The sequence below is a fragment of the Neltuma alba genome, unplaced genomic scaffold (genome assembly GCF_004799145.2).
Source record: "Neltuma alba isolate B1F8T4 unplaced genomic scaffold, ASM479914v2 tig00013210_pilon, whole genome shotgun sequence".
NCBI lineage: Eukaryota > Viridiplantae > Streptophyta > Magnoliopsida > Fabales > Fabaceae > Neltuma > Neltuma alba.
The window spans coordinates 230,965-249,142 of record NW_021637515.1 but is presented as its reverse complement, the minus strand read 5'-3'; the positions used below and the strand labels follow the sequence as shown (position 1 = coordinate 249,142).

The 18,178-nt window shown below is 33.1% G+C and overlaps 1 pseudogene; it reads right to left on the bottom strand.

The window, feature by feature from the left end:
• Positions 1–959: 959 nt before the first annotated feature.
• Positions 960–17,714, bottom strand: LOC114735494 (myosin-9-like; annotated as a pseudogene).
• Between the last annotated feature and the right edge of the window lie 464 nt (positions 17,715–18,178).

Below are 18,178 nucleotides of genomic sequence, written 5' to 3'. Positions count from 1 at the left end.
CTATTTTGAAATTTTATAATATTGTGAAATAACAATATTATCCTTATTTTTGATGAACTATTGACTACTTTTATATAGTTATTGATAACACAAGAGTAGTAAATAACTAAACAAAACATAGTCACTAAATCTCCAACAACACTTAATGCATTTTTTGAATTTTTGAAACAAAAGTAATCAATAGCAAAACTAAAGTAGTCAATAGCTAAACAAAAGTAGTCACCAAAATTTTAAAAATGAAAGTAGTCAATCACAATACTAAAATAGTCAATAGCTAAATAAAAGTAGTCATCAGAGTTCTAAAAACAAAAATAGTCAATAGCTAAAAAAAAGTTATCAATACATAAGAAAAAATAGCTAACAGAGCTCTAGCGACTGATCGCTGGAGCTCCAATGGCTAATCACCGATAGGGTCACCGGTGCTGGAGCTCCAATGGCTAACAGTGTTGAGATGGCAAAATTTTTTTTAATAATAATAATAATAATAATAATAATAATAATAATAATAATAATAATAATAATAAACGGTATTTGTGTAATTTTACAAGATTTAAAAATTTTAAAATGGTACAAAGGGGGTGAATTGAAATTTTAAAATTCACCCACACTGATTTGTTCTTTAGCAATTTCTAAGATATTTTATTATCTTTTTCCCTATATTTAACTCAATTGTATTTTCTAAGAATCGCATTTTGTGGAATTTCTTAATTTAAAATGATACATTACCTAACAAAAGAGGGGGAAAAGGGTGAAATACGCATACTCCCTTGTTGCACGAACTCATGCGTGATTAGACTTTAAACCTTCATTGAATCACTACACGTACAGCTAATAGTTGCCTCAAGTCCTATTCAAAGCACATGGACAGACCCTCCAATAAGTACCAATATGCATTTAGATATATATAACATCTCAAAAACTAATACAACACAAACACAAGGGAAATGGAGCGAGGGAGGTCAGGGTCGGAGAGTTTTCAAGCCTAGAGCAGCACGTAACTTGTTTGCTTCAGCAATCTCAGGATCAGGGTGATTAGTCTCATCGTCCTTCTTCTCCTCCTTCTTCTCGGGCTCATCACGACTTGCGTCACCATCCTAGTGCCTTCTACTACTTGGACTCATACTACTCCATGCATGTCTCTTCCTATCCCCACCATCTCTGCTCCTACTTCTGCTCCTAAAATGGCTTCTTCGTCTCCCTCTCTCCCGATCCCTATCTCTCTCTCTCCCTCTCTCGCTCCCTTCCTTCTCTTTTTCTTCCATACTCTTTTCTTCCCTCACATGATACTGGTCTCTGTCCCTATCCCTCTCCCACTCTATCCCTATCTCTATCACGGCCTCGCCCTCTCTCTCTATCATAATCTTGGTCATAATCCCGATCCCTGGCAACCAGACATCCAAAAGTGCAATTTATTTAGTTAACAAAAACCACTGATCCGGGTATCCAATTTAAAAGGAAAGGACTTGCAAACGATAGAAAAATACCTCCACTAATAGATCAATATGACAAGCAATTAATTGCTTTAACCAGCAGCATTTGAGCTTTTCTAACAAGAAATATGCAATTCCCTAATAGATCAGTTGATTAATTCACATGTTGATGTGACCACATGGAACCTTATTTAAGCAGCAATAAAAATGTCTGATCCATCATACTTCTCACTGCACGCACACAGTGCAAAAAAAACCCGGCAGAATCATAAAGCTCTCTACTTTAGGAAGCAATTGAGAACCACAATTGGCTATGAATGCCAGAATGGAGATTGAAATATGACTTTAAACAGGATATATGTTGTGCAACTTCAGAAACAGCATCCAGTACATTTGCGCCATATTTATAACCAAAAAAATTGTCATTATCCCAGCAATCACGTGATAAAAACCAACTTATGCTTACATTGGGCCTCTAAACCCAAACCCTGGCAAATTGTTTATGTATAACCCAAGAGCCAACAAAAGAAATCATACTCCATTCAGTCTCCTTGACAAAACTAACAGGTCAAGCCATGCAGATGCTTGCAATGAGTAAAAGATACCTGTGCCTATGACTATCATGTCTTCTTCTCTATCTTTGTCCCTCATGGGGCTTCATCCACGATAATAATCCTGTTAAACATTCAATGACTGGACCAAAAATTAAAACTGCCTATATTGGACTTAACAAGAAAATAAACAGAGAGAAAACAGCAAAAAAAGACAAAGGAAAATGATAGCTTCTTATTAAGAAGGGAACACACCTTCTCATAGGCTCCATCTTTCAGCCGATCTTTGACAGGCTGCTCATTTTCCTCTTTCTCTTCTTCCTCCTCAAAATCTTCTTTAAGAGCGCTACGTCGAGGTTCTACCGCACTAATAGATTCAAGAGTCCACCTATAAAAATAACGGAAGACAAGATGAAAAAAGATAAATAACAACAATAACGATAACTGAAAAAGCTTCTCTCGTAAGTACGAAGAGGTTTCAACTTAACACTCTCCTCACAACCCAAATTAAATAACCAGCTCTAAAATAAATAATACTACCTCTTGTCCTAAATATAAAACTAGTTTGACATTCAATTTAATCCTAAATATAAGATACTAATCTACTTTATTTTCAATATTTATCTATTTTGCTTTCAGGTAATCCTATAGTAGGGGGTGTTTGGATAAAACCAAACCATGATTTGGAGAATAACTTCTGGAGAATAGATTCTTAGGAGAATAGATTTTGTGAAAAAATTATTATAATAAAATAAGAGTGTTTAGATAGTTGTTGTCAGAAGTATTTTTTATATGTACAAATTCCTAAAAAAGGCATAAGTTAATACGATAATTACATAAAAGATGGATTTTATAATATATTTGAATTTGAAGAAATAGATTTGTTGATAATATATTTTTTACCAACATAATTAATAATATATAAGAAAATGTAGTTAATAAATAATTAATATGTGTATATATATTTTGAGGTTACTGGAGGGGAAAAGGATGGGAAGGGCAACGGAAACCTGAAAGATTGTTATATAGAAGCAGTAGCATTTGAGGCATATTATGTAAGATGGTTGATATTTATTAATGGTGGAGATGGGAGGGGACTAAGGGGAGTACTACCTTTATTTTGTGAAAATGATTCGGATATGTTTTGGGAAATTTCCTGTGAACAAATTTGAGAAATGAATCATGATCTTCAACTATTTTGAGAGCTTGTTGAGATTTTTTTTTTAATAAGTATGGCGTGTGTGGAAAAAAAAAAAACAAAGAAACAAGGGGGAGTACAAAGTTCCTAAAAAATATGGCTTGGGGTGGGGAAAAAAAAGGTTCCTCCCCGTTGATGTATTTAAAAACAGAATTACATCTCTTATATATTTATTATTTTTAATTAATTTTAACAATTAATTTTAATACTTGGGAGAGTGTCACCCACCTCCTGTTTTGGTTATCAATGGGGAAGGCTCATTGATGGCTTTCATTGATCAATTTAAAGATGTTAATTAATGACCTTGAATTTTTAAAAAGTAACTAAAATTGTCATTTTTTCTTTTGCAATGACTGAAACATGTGTATCAGGGGATCCAAAATGTTAAGAAAGTTAGAACACGGATGGCTAGAGGCTCTGACACTCTTCCTTTTTGTTTCAGAAGCGAAAATTATCTGCTTTTGTAGAAATCATGGTTTCTAGGCCAAAACTATGGTTTTGGCTTTTTTTCCTAGTGTTCAGCAATCTCTTTCCCCAAACTATGGTTTGGAATGATACCCAAACAGGCACGTAGTTACATATGTTAAGGAGTTATTATCAATAGCTAATTCCAACACACATAATTAATAAGAATATTTTAGGGAAGACAATAACTATTTACGACAAATAACTAACTTAACTAACTTTCTTAATCTTTCCAAATTAGTCAACTATATCTTATATTAAAGACCGAATGTAGTATTAAAAATAACAAAGCCACAAAATTTACAAAGTTGCCTTAGTTTGACAAGAACAGATTTTCAAAGGTTTACAAAACAAGTTTTACAAATTTAGCAATAGATAATCATGTAGGAAAAGCAAATTTTACATGGAACAATTACTTTACCAGCTACCCCATAAAACTATTAAAAAGGAGAGGCCTTCACCATGAAAATGCAACACAAAAACTATAAGTAGAACATAAAGAATTGTCACAACAAGTTCTAGATAGAAAGTTTAATTTAAGCAGTTAAAGAAAGAAACCTTTTCTTAATTCGAGGCAAAGCAATATCACAGGAGTAATCTTTAGTCAAGTGCGAATCAATAACCTCATCCACATGTGTCAAACTAAACTCTGCACATCAAAAACAATAAATTTGCTCAAATTGTGAGTCCATATGCATATGGCATAATAAACATATTGATTATAACCTGACATGGATTTTTTATTTTTTATTTTTCCTCGTTTTGCGGGGAGGGGTGTTGAACTGACATAAAACTGATAAGGCAAAAGCTTTGATATGAAGTTTAAAATCTTACGGCCATCGGGTAACTTTCACCTCTGTCAAGTATAGTGTAACTTCTGTTAAGTTATTTCTCAATGTATTTCAGTTAAGCATTCTGTTATGTATTTCACTGGACTCTCGGGTATATATATACCCTTTTCTTCATTAATGAAAATTAGCTTATCATTTTTCCACATCAAGTCACATGGTATCCAGAGCCTTTTGATTTTTCCACAATTTTTTCTCTCTCTTCACTTTACTCTTCAGGTCCTCATTTTCTCCACTCCCCCCTTTTCCCTCTCTCTTCGATACTTTCTAAGCTCCTCCCATGGCATCTTCTGCATCCTCCGAATTGTCTATTGATCAATCCAGTCGATATTATATTCACCCCAATGAGAATCCTACTCTTGTTCTTGTCTCTCCCCCTCTCGACGGATCAAACTACCATGGTTGGTCTCGTGCCATGCGAATGGCCCTGTTATCGAAAAATAAGCTCAAGTTCGCTGATGGTACTCTTTGTTGTCCCTTATCCGTCAACAAACTTTTTTCGGCATGGGAGTGGTGTAACAATCTTGTGTAAGGCTGGCTGACCAAGTCTTCTTACTCCAACAATCTCAAAGAGTATTCTCTGGCTTGATAGTGCTTCAGAGATTTGGAGGTATTCCCAATCCGATATCTTCCGCATTGCTAAAATTCAGGAAGAAATTTATAGTTTGCGACAAGGTTCTTTGACTGTAGTGAATATTATACTCAATTGAAAATTCTCTAGGATGAACTTTCAAACATTCATCCGATTAAAGCATGTTCTTGTGGATCAATCGATAGTGACCAAGCTCATATAGAAAAGGACAATGTGATTCGGTTCTTGAGAGGATTGAATGAGCAGTACACCTCTATAAAGTCTCAGATCATGCTTCTTGATCCGCTTCTACCTATTAACCGCGTTTTCTTTCTTGTTCTACAACAAGAATGGGAACTTCATCTCTCTGTTCCTTCTATTCCTATAGTTTTATTGGCCAAGGGTCCAGCTCGCTCTACCAAAGCACACATTGGTCCGCCTAAACAGTGTTCATACTGTGGGAAACCTCAACACACTAAAGAGACTTGTTATAGGAAACATGGATTTCCTCCTGGCTTTAAATTTCAGACTTTTGCTGCGGTGAATAACTTTTAGTTCCAAACTCTGGTATTGTTCAAGCAAATTCTACTACAAAGCCTCCCCTGCTCCCCACTCCTCCACCAACAATTGTTTCCACCATTTTGGTTCGTCCTCAACTTTCGTCTAAACAATATCAACGCCTCCTTAATTACTATTCTTTCCTCGCCTCAAACATCTTCTTCAATTAATCACATCACCTCCTCTTCTCTATCATTTTCAGGTAAATGTAATTTTGTTTCTACCACTACTCTTGTTACTTGGATCATTGATTCAGTTGCCACTGATCACATTTATAGTTCTTTAGCTCTATTTTCTTACCATTCAATTTCTCCTGTCAAAGTTAGCTTACCTACAGGTTCTCATGTTAAATAAATTTTATATAGCTAAAAAATATTTTAAAACATATACTTTCAAAATGTCTAATATGTTTGAAACTCCTATATTTGTCAAAATAATGTGATGAAAAATTAATTACAAACTGGCTAAAAAATATTTCAAACACATATTTTTTTATCATATAATATAAATGATGTTAAATTGGGAGATTATATAAATAAGTTAGATTTATAATTTAAATTAATTTAAAAACGTGTTACAAACATGAAAAACAAATATTTAGTCAATTTTATATTTATTTAAAGAATTTATCAAATGTTCAATCAATTTCTTATGTATACGTTAAATAATTTCTTAAGTTTCTGCACTAATATGATAAAAGCATTAAATAAATAATTATTTGCAAAAATAAAAAAATTAACAAAAAGAAAAAAAACTCTTAAACTTTTCAAAAAAATTTTAGCCAAAATTAGCAACTTAGTATAATGAAGGGTAAATTATAGATAAAATTTATTTTAACATAAATTTCAATTTGAAAAGCGTTTTTGTAAAATTAACTTAACAGAGTTGGTAGTTTAATGTTAAAAAATAACAGTAGGAATTTAATTTTAAAAAATTAAAACTTTAAGGAGGTTAAATTCAAATTTTGAAATGTTCAGAGTGATATGCAACTAGCCGAAAGTTCAAAGAGTTTTATATATGAATTAAGGTATAAATTTGTTTCAAAAATTTTTACTTAGAATTGATGTTGATCCAAAAATTTCAAAACATAGCACTCACCCGTCAAAAAACTCACATTAACTATTGAACAATTGATATTGGCTATTACTCCTCCAATCCTTAATATATGACCTAATTCTTGAGTTAGTTTTGGTTCTAAATATAAGACTCATTTATCATATTTATCAATTTTTTCTAAATTACCCTTATAGATATTCTCTCAACCATAATCAAGTAAAAGAAGGCTATGAGGCATTAAGAAAGATGATTGTGGTATTTTAAGAAAATTTTGTCACATTTCTTATAATTAACTAACTTACCTAACTTTCTTAATCTAATCAAATTAGTTAAATAAGTCTTATATTAAGGACCGGAGGAGTAACATTTTTAATAGTAAGGGATAATATTATTCCACTTTATTACTTCCAAGACGACCTTAAACCCCAAAGAATTTATAGGGCAAGTGCTTTTTCCAAAACAAATTTGCATATTAACTTTTTATTTATTATAACTTCAAAATTTTAATTCATGTTAAATGCCGCGTTTTTCTTATTGATCTGACTTGACAATCTCGGTCAGTACCTTACCAACAAAAATGGTGTGAGATTTAATCTAAAAAATTAAAACATCAATGAAGTCCAATTTAAACATCGTACAGTTATATGCAGCGGGAAATTTTGTAGATTTTAGCCTAAATTTAAAATCCAAAAAAATTCGTTATTAAGTTTTAAACATCATAAATTAATTATCTTCATGTGACTCAAATGTTAAGAAAATTTTATGTAATTTTAACTAAGAACTAAGAAATTAACATTATTTAATTTTAAATTTGTCAGCATCAAATTAAAATAAAAGCATGTATGAACATCAATATTATAATAAATCACGTTATTACTCATAAATCATAAATAACCTAATTTATTTCCCAAATTTTATGTGATAGGTATATAAGACGTGTTTAATTAAGAAGTAAAAGCATATGTAAGTCTAAACATTACTATATGCTATAAAACAATTTAATTGTTGGCACAAAAATTTTCAGATTTACTCATTTTGTATTTACAAACAATTATTGCCAAAAAAAAACATAAAATTGCAAATACCTCTGGGTTAATTTTTGTAATAGCATAAGGGCACAGTGTCGATATAAAGTATTAAAATCAAAATAGAAGGACAAAAATCATACAATATTAAATAGGCCCCATTGGAGAACCAAGGTTGTTTAGATATGCTGGCTTTATGAATTGAAGAGACATAAAGAGGCACCTTTTAATTTTAATATTACAATCCGATCGAATGGTGATTCAAACAAAATAGGGCTTTTTATATTTTTAAAAAATAATAATAAAATACAAAAGATAAATATGCCTATTTACATTACTTTTTCATCGGTGTAAAGAAAAAATCAAATCATCAAGAGGAAGCAGAAGCTGCATACAAATCCTCAAAACTATTTTCTTCAGCCCGCGATTCACTTTGGACGCCTCAAATCACATGAACAGTTACAATAAATGCACAACAATAAGAAGCTTCTCCCTCTCAAGGGCCAAAGCAAAACCACTTTTTCTGCATTAAACATCACAAACAAATCATCATCATTATCAATCTCACATAAACTTTACAATGATTAATACAATCAATTGATCAAGCTTTTAATATTTGGAAGACTAGGTTAGATAATAAGGGCTAAAATGGTCTGATAGCCCTATTAGTTTAACATGTCCCAGTCATTTCGAGCTAAGTAAAGTCAAAAAATAAATAAAATGAAACTAAGTTAGGTCGAACTAGTCAGATATTGAGATGGACACTGTGATGATTAAGCAGCAATAGGATTTCGATGAATATGATTGGAGAATAAATGAAAGCATTATATAACCTTGGAGTCTTAATTGGGTAATTATATTGTTTCTTTTTGTCATTATCTCTATGAGAATCAATTCTTTGCTGTGACCCAATTATTTCAAGCCAGGTGAGATCAATGAATTTTGAGACTAGGCAAGGTCAACCAGTTCAAAAATAGGGAAAGTCTAGCCTAACTATGACGAACTCCTAGAAACAAGATTTTTGATAAAAGGAGAATTGCAATTAATTCCTAAAAAAACATAATTGTTATAATGACAAAACAGTTTATAATGATAAGTTTCATAATAAAAAATGATAACTTACTTATCATTAGGACTTTTTGATAGCTATTTCCTTTACATGGGATTCTATGCTCCTTTTGATAAATGAATGAAAGAATGAACATTAATTGAATAAGTATTAACCTTGAAATCGGCTGGGTGGTTTTTTTCCCCATCATTATCTCCATGAGAATCAATTCTTCATTGTGAATCAATTTTAAAGAAAAACGAATTAAATGAGACCAGGCCAGGTCGAATCAGTCCGGAAATAAGGGAAGTCTGGCCCAACTATGGACACCTAAGAGCAAGATTTTCGATAAACAAATGAAGGAAACAACGAAGATTAATTGAATAGAAGAGTATTAACCTTAGAATTGGAATTTGGTGATTGTTTCTTTTTATCATCTTTTTGAGAATCAATTCTTCGGCTTGAGGAATGGCGGCCGGAAGCTCCACCGGTTTTCTTCTCATCTCTAGCTTTGTTGAAGATGACAGTGAATCCTTCTGCAGAAGCTGGATCATTCACATCCCATTCCCCAAACTTTGGTAAAGGCCTTCCTTGCTCTTGCTGGCACACAAATCAAACAAACACATTCATCAAAAATTATTCACAAGAACAACCTCCAAAATCCAAATCCAAACAATTGGGAGAGATCTATCAATCTTACCGAAGACATTGAAATGAAGGCGAAGGAGGAAAAGGATGTGATTGAAATAACAGAAACACAAGAAATAATAAGAAGGGAACAAGGGGGGAATTAATTGGCAGGCTTTATGGATGGATGAGAATTTTCTTCTCAATTAAAATGTGTTTTTTTCCCTTTGGGATTTTTGGTTTTGGGAAAAGCTCAGAATCTGATGGATGAGAGATTATTGAGAGGTTTATAATTTATAAACAAAGTTTTGGTTGTTTGGGGCCAACTCGTTTGATCTATTTAGGGGAATCTATGTAGATCTTATACAAAGCAGGAGCACCTTGCGTTTTTTATAACGTCATCAACAAATCCCACCACTTCAGTTACAAAAATTAGTCACATTTTGCCTTTTATAGCTTCTTCACATTGTTTCCACAACTATATTTCCCTACTCAAGTGAGCGTGAAAGATGATAATATTGGTCCTGTTTGGTATAAAACATTAAATATAAAGGACAAAAATTAGAGTTGAAACTGAGAAAAATCATTAAAGAATACTACTTTTAGTCCTGATTATAAGAAACAAACGAGGTTTTATAATTAGAAATGGAGGTAGTATGAGTAATTTTCTTGTTACCTAGGATTAGACAATCCCATGTAGGTGGGATTAGAAAATACCATCTAAGTAGTAAGCCCACCTCAAGATGAGTGCTCCCCTATTCTGACTTCCCCAAAACCTCCAGTAGCACGGCCGAGACAGCGATGGGTTCTCTGCCCTTACAGGGATGGAGCGAAAATTGGTCAATTGGAAATGATACTTTGAATCATAGCACTATAATAAAATACACAATCAACCAACATTTATCAGCCACCTCCTCCAATTGTATATCTCAATACCATATATATGAATTTACCTAACCTCAAATAACAAGCAATCACTCGTACTAAACATTCTTTTCGTATTTTTTTTTTAAATTTCAGTCACAATTCCTACCCATTATTTTTAATAATTAATACTAAACAGGACCATAGAGTTTTTGTGTGTGTTGCATATGTGCACACACGTACAAAAGAATTTTTGTGAAAAAAATAACAACTCATTTTCTAAACATATATGTCAATCTTGTGTAAATTTAAGTTATCTAGAACTTGTAATTATCTGTGCATTCTGTTATTTTAAATATATTAGATTTGTTCTACCAATGTATATGTTATTATTAAATACTCTTATAATCTTATTTATAAGGCACTTCCAGCATATTTTATCCTGACTAAGAAAAACCATAAAATGTATTAACTTTCCATTAAAATATAATAACTTTTCAACTTTTTCTCTATTTAATATATACACTTTTTTTAAAAAAATAACTAGCTACACCATAATAAATGAAAGATAAAATAGTATATTTACATTAAAAATATAATGGAATAACTAATAAATATGACAAAGAAAACATTCTCTCTCTAATCCTATTTGACCAGAGGAGTAACAACTAGTAGGTACTTTTGTATAAAATTAATGACTTATAAATTATTATTCCTCCAGTTCTAAATGTAAGACCCTTATACTAGTGTGTATAAGGTCTTATATTTAGGACCGGAGGAGTAATAAGATTTAATAGACATATTTTGTCTTGGTTTGTGTAATTTGTATATGTTTTTATTAATTTTTTAAAATTTTTATTTTTAATACATTTTAATAATTGTAATATATCATTTATTGTGTGGCATTGCAGAAGTTAGCGTCTTGAAAACGCCCAGATAATTTACAAGTTAATAGTATAAAATACATCCGAATAATAATCATTCTAGTTTAGAGTGATAGAGCACATTGTAGCTTAATAGTTCATTTAATGTGTAGTAATCATATTTTAATAATTATATGAATTTGACAACTATCAATATGCTTGAATAGTTGTCTCCTCCAATTTAATAATTATGTTTAATTTTTATGACATTTACCCACCCCCAGATTATTCTGTTAAAAGTACTAATTTCTATTTTCAAGGTAAAAATAATTATCTTTAATTTTTATCAGTTTTCAGGTAATTCTTGTACGTATGCTCCATAAATGAATGTTTAAGAGGAATCAAAATAGGGTTGTTGTAAAAAAATCACAATTAGTCAATAAATTCTGTTTGCATTGATTGTTTTTCCTTCTTTTTGCCAACGTGCATTGATGATTGTATATAGCTTGAGGGCCCTTTTCTTTTATTTATTTATGGCTCTCATTCAATTCAAGGATAGATAAACAACAAAGGATTGCTGTTACGCTACTGTCTACTGGTGCATTAATGAAGTGGTAGTTTGAAACCAAATACTTCACCAAAAAGCAGTTATTTGCATATTCATTTCCTATTCTTTTAAATACAGGGTTTGGAGCATTGTAATATCCACGAAAACAAAACTACTTTAATCATACAATACCAAGATAAACCCAAAGGTCCCGTACCAAGTATTAAAAATATGAGGTAGGGAATTAGGGATTGAGATTGAGATTGAAAAAATTTACTAAATAAGTGTTTAATATGAAAAATTGCTTGTTATATGTAATCAAACAAACATATACTCCTCCGGTCCTAATTATAAGACCCAATTGACTTATTTGAGGAGATTAAGGAAGTAAGTTAAGTTGGTTATTTATAATAAATAAGTGTTGTTATTCCTAAAATATCCTTGCTAATTAAGTATATTGGCTAAAACTATCATTATTAGAAGGATTATCTTGGAAAAAAATGCATAAATATAAGAGAGAAAATGGATTGGGTCTTATAATTAGGACCAAATAAAAAGTCAAATTGGGTCTTATAATAAGGACCGGAGGAGTATATGTGGAATTGGGGTCCTACTTCCATGAGTTTGTTTAATCCTGTATAACAAGTAATTACTCATATTAATTACTGTTTTAATGATTTTCCTCAATTACAATTCCAATCCGTATCCCACATCTTCTATCATGAATTAAACTAATATAAAAGATATCCCCAGACATTGAAAAGTGCATTCTTTGAACCCCTAAAATGCCAATGCAGACAGCAAAACAGGATACTGACTATACAAAAATACAATAAAATTAGGATCTTCATGTTTCATAGCATTCACGATTTGCAAATGAGAATTGAAATGGCACTGCTTAGTTGCACTGTTCAGAGGGATGTTGACGACGACGACGACTATGACAATTCCCTCTGCAAGATCGTTCCCAATAGCCATAAATGCAAGATGAGCAGATAACCAATAACTCCTAACCTTGCTCTGGAACGACTCGTGAGAGCCCGGCCACCATAGTTTTTATATATGCTTCCTAAGTTTCACGACTCATGAATTTAGAGAACCTACAGTTCATGAGACAAACATTTGAACCAACATTTACCAGATTCCATCAAAACGATCTGCAATTAACTTTCCTCGTTTGGGTACAAATCCAGTTTTATTCAGAGACTTGAATTGATGGCTTTACAGCAATCTAGAGTTAAGTCTTGCAATTTTTGTTGTAGCATTTGGGAGTAACTGAAATCTCATGATTACCTTTATCATCAATATCAGATTTGTTGATTAAACTACTGGGTTCTGAATCAATATCAAGTAGAAGATGGTCTGTAGATCCTTTTCGCATATTTAGCATATGAACAGCTTGTAGGACAGAAGATGTTGCTTTCTTTCCAAGTGACCCCTGTAAGGAAACAAAATCCTTACAAACATAATTTCTTGGATTAACTTTTTCCAAACCACCTATAATATATGGGGTGTCAAATACTTATACATGAGATGATTCTATCACCAACTACCCCAAAGACGAAAGTTATGCATATTCAAACAACATAGAAACCAATTTGATATACAAGAAAATCGGACGAAAATTTCAATTAATGTGAATTTAATTAAATATCCTTTATCCTTAGTCTGATGTATAAGAGCTTTCCATAGGTATGATGTTATTAAGAACTGTGTTCTATGCAATAGGTTTCAAATGCAATCAAAAAATATTTTCATTTGTAGCATCAGGCATTGTATTGCTTCCCAAACAACTTAAGTGGATGCGATAAGCAGTCAAAGTTAATCAAATAAAGGATATCAGTTAAATAAAGAAGAGGCACAAAGCATAACAGATATAGACAATGCGCTAACATGGTATATTGATTTGTAAGAATATAATTAACAAGCGTAATTCGCAATTTTTCAAGTTGACATTGGAGTCAAACCTAGATGGTGGTAATATATAATATAATCTAGTTATGAAAACCTTACTATTTGCGAATGGACTCTGCTGACATGCGTATAAAGCATAAATTAAATTTAAACATTAATTGCATCAACAAAGAATGTTATGCTTAAAGAATAACGTAGCCACCTCTTCAACTTCAGATATCTCAGATGCAACAGGTGATGCGGCTACTTCAAATATGCTCCTTTCTTGATGAAATTCAGGCTGAGAAGTCCTATTTTGGATTGAGTGTTCAAGTAACTTGACTTTGGCTGTCAATTCATCAATGACCTTCTGGTCACCAAGCAACTTAGTACTCAGTTCCTGGTCTCTAGACTTTGATTTTTCTGATCCTAGAAGAATAGTCATGACCTGCTTTTCTAGTACTGTTATTAGTCCCTTTGCACCCGCAGATTTTTTGTCTCCGTTCCAATCACTGGCTCCCAACATATCTAATATTTTCTCCAAAGAAAAGGAAATCTCAGAGTCATCATCCTTCCCATTTTTGGAATCTTCACAATTTCTGTCAAGTTGGTTGACTTCCTCATTCAGACGCTTAACTTCAAGGACCTTGTTGTCAAGGGTTAATTGCAGCTCCTCTTTGTCATGAGACAAAGAGTTCACGTGTTGCCGCAACCTAGTAACAAAATCAATGATGTGAAAAAGCTTCTTTACCGTGGTTGAAGTATGTCGCTCCATATCATCTTCTCCTGACTCCATGATAGGTATTTCAATCTTATCTATTTTGTCAGAAAGGGCTGTAGCCTCAGATGTGGAAAACAGAGATCTCTCGTTCTCTTAAAAAGAAAAGACATCATGTCATATACATGTTATTGGGGAAAAAAAACGATATTAAGGTCAAGAAAGATTCCAACATTTACCTTGTTCCTTTGTTGATAAAGTACTGTACAATGATGAAATTTCTGCCTCTTTTTCTCTAAACTTTTCTTGTAAGGCATGATAATCCTCTAGGTCATTTCTAAGTCCTCTGCATGAACTTTGTATTGTTTGTATATCAGACTCTAGTTGCACAAATCTACTTTTATTATGGTCTCTTTCGTTAATGACCGTTTCCAGAGCAGCTCTTGCCTCATTCAACTCGCTTTGCAGATCTTCTACTGTTGCAGCTACCTCCTCCTTCTAAGTTCAAGTTGTTTGATAAAAGTTTGAGTTTTTGTAGTAGCATTTATCAACTTTTGTGCTGTTTCCATATATTTGTTATTCCGCTGACTGTTTGCTTGTACAACGGTTTCATTGTTAAAATTTCCTGCCACAAAATTGGAGTCTGATTCCATAACACGCCTTTCAATTTCCATTTGAAGTTCTCTGGTTGAATCAGTGCATGCAGACAGCAAAATTGACATATCATTCTCTAAAGTGGCAATAGTTTTTTCCTGCTTATTATCTCTTAATAGTTCCGTGGTATTTGTTCTTGCTTTCAGAGTTTCCATGTACGTAGAAGTAGTTTCAATATCAGTCTTTAGTTCTTGTAGTTTTGCCAAAAGAAGAGAGGCTAACTCGTCAATACAAGCAGAGAAATCATCAAACTTATCAACCGTGAGTTTGTTTCTCAACTGAAACCCTTTACTATCTCTGCAGATAACGAAATTATACCATCAATATCAGCATCATTTTTCTCACTGTTGTCTAATTTGACACCAAACTTTTGAAGGTCATTGGACAAATATTTTGTCGCAAGCAGATCTTCCTGGGATAAAAACAAAATGGCATACACTTAATAATAAGAAAGCTGTTGGAGAGAATCTAAAATAAATGAAGAAAACATAAGAATTTTTTAATGTAACATGAGTGCCTCCAGATGCATATATGTGCAAGTCAAAAGATTATTAATTGACGGAAACAAGAAGAAATAACAGCGAAAAGAAGAAAGTCACTATTACCTCTAGAGTAAGTCGCCTTCTATTTTTCATGCCAGTCATGTCATATATGTGGTCCCCTATATTGTCAAGAAGGAGATCCATGGTCTTCAGGCTCTCAAATTTCTTCTCTAGACTTTGTTTCACTCTAGGAAACAGAGTATCCTCTTTTATAAGCGCTTGTAAATCATTGAGGAATTCAATGATCTCAACAGGCTCATTTTGAAAGCTGTGCCTCTTGCCAGCTAACTCATCAAGGCATGAAGTTAACTTGAGTGATAATAGCTCTTCCTTAGAAATTTTATTTGCATCTTCGAGGATAGAAATACCATCTTGTGCCTTCAGTAATGCATTACTCTAAGATTTAATAGTTTCAGTTGAATCCTTCAATTTTTGAGCCTGATGATCAGATTCGTTTTGCCATTTTTTCAATTCATTTTCCACATTGGTCTGGATAATTTGATCATTATTATTTTTTTCGGTCAACATAGTAACATTACTCTTAAACTCAGATAGTGCATTTTCTATATCCTCTATATTTTTCCTGGCCTCTGCTAGTTTACTTATTTGCGGCGTAGCCTCTTTAACTCTCTGTAGGTCCGTATCTGCATCATCCCTACTGACTTGATCCTGCTCCTTTCCGTTGGTGAGAACATAAATATCTTTTTCTGCCTGTAATAGTGCATCTTTAAGTGATATCGCACTCATGCAAACCTCAGCAGCTTCTTCTTTCATTTTTTGTAATTCCTCTTGAACGCTCATTTTCTCAGTTTCTAATTCCCTCTTTTCTTCAACAAGTTGATAAACTCTATTCTCCGAAGATGATAATGCTTGTTCCATGCATTTTACTGTTTCCTGGGCTTCAGCTAATATTCTTTCAGAGACACCGGCTTCCTCCTTTACTAGTTGCGACTCTTTCTCTGTGAGTAGTTTGCCATTCAGGCACTCACTGACATAACCAGCAAGCCACTTCACCTTCTGCACAGGTTCTTCAAACACTAAATCAACTGGAAGAACTATACCATCAATCGACTCTGTCAGTCTCTTTAACACGCTATTTCTCTCCAGCAAGAACTGCTCGAATTGGTTCCTTTCATTTTCCACTGACAGAAGATCAACCTTCACTTTTGGAATGCTTTCCATTTCTTTGGACAATCTATTAATTTGGTCCCTATAGTGAGAAACCACAGATTCTTGATTTTGCATATCAAGCTTTAACTTCTCAATCTCCAAATTCTTTTCATTCAGAAGACATTGTAGATTGTCCCTATCTTGAACTAACCCTTTGCCTTTCTTAACTGCCATGGATAATTTTTCCCTAAGCACAGCTGACTTCTCCTCAGATCGTTCATGATCTTTTTGTAGAGAGTCCTTCTCTTCTTTCGGTCTTAGAATTTCCTCACATGCCACTTTCAACTCATTTGATAGACTGTTCATTTCAGATCTAATTATAATCTCCTCTTCTAGCATATCCTCATAGAGCGTTAATTCACCATATTTAATATACAAGAGACTTCTAATTCTTTCAAGCATTTCATAGGAAGGACCCCTATGTTCTTTTATCATTTGGAAGCAGCTGTTAATGATCACAAATGTATCGGAAGAAAATATATCAATATTATCATCTTCCAGGTTAAGGCCGGAGAGCTCAACCATCATTTTCACAATATAATCCTTCTCCCGTGAAATTTGATGACTTTTCAGAACAATCTCTTCATATTTGTACCTCAAATTAGTCAATTCAGATTGAAGGTAATCTTTTTCCTGCAATCCCATCAAAAGTGATATACTTACGTAGTCAATACAGTCTTCGCCTGATTCCCTAATCACAGAAATTTCTTGACGCGAAACATTCATATCATCCCTGGCTCTTTGGAAGAAGCCACTAAGCCAATTTATTTGGGATTCCAAATTTGATGACGAGACAGGTTCTGGCATCTCTATCAGAGATAAAGCATCCTTCAATTTTTTGAACTCTAGGAATGCATCTTTAAGCATATTTCGGTCATTCACTTGACATCTTATTTTCTCTTGCACATCCAACAATTCAGTTTTATCAGGTTCAGTTCCAGACAAGATTTCTTTTACTTGTTCAGAAAATGTATTACTCTGTTCTAAGGAATTCTTAAGGGATTCAATCATATGTTCACTTCGGACCAACTCCTCTTTTGTAATTTCAGCAGCTTCTAGGACAGCTGACTTCTCTTGCAACTCCATCAAACAGGCCTCAAGCTCATTGGATTTAGAGGCAAGAGACTGCTTTAATGCGTCGCGCTGTTGCACCAATGCCTTTCCTTTTCCCACTGCCTTGCTAAGCTTTTCTCTGGTGTTGGCATAATTAAACTTTTACTGCTCGAGTTCCACTTGTGTACTTTCAAGTTCTGCATTCAATGTCCTTGTCAGCGCCCTCACCTTGTCAAGCTCCTCCACCAGTTTCCTTTTTTCGTCATCCAATTGAGCAAGTTTTTCAACAAGTTCTTCTTCCTTTCTCTTGAGACCTCGTAATTCATCACAAGCAGCAATAAGAATGTTTTTAGCACAGTTCTTCCCCCTGGCATCCAATGCTACCTTAGAGAAACATTGTGCAAGGTGATCAATTTCAGAAAGAATTTGATTATAGTTTTCAATCAAAAGAGAAGTGCCTTTTTCAATATGAACTATTTTGCCACTAACAGAATCAT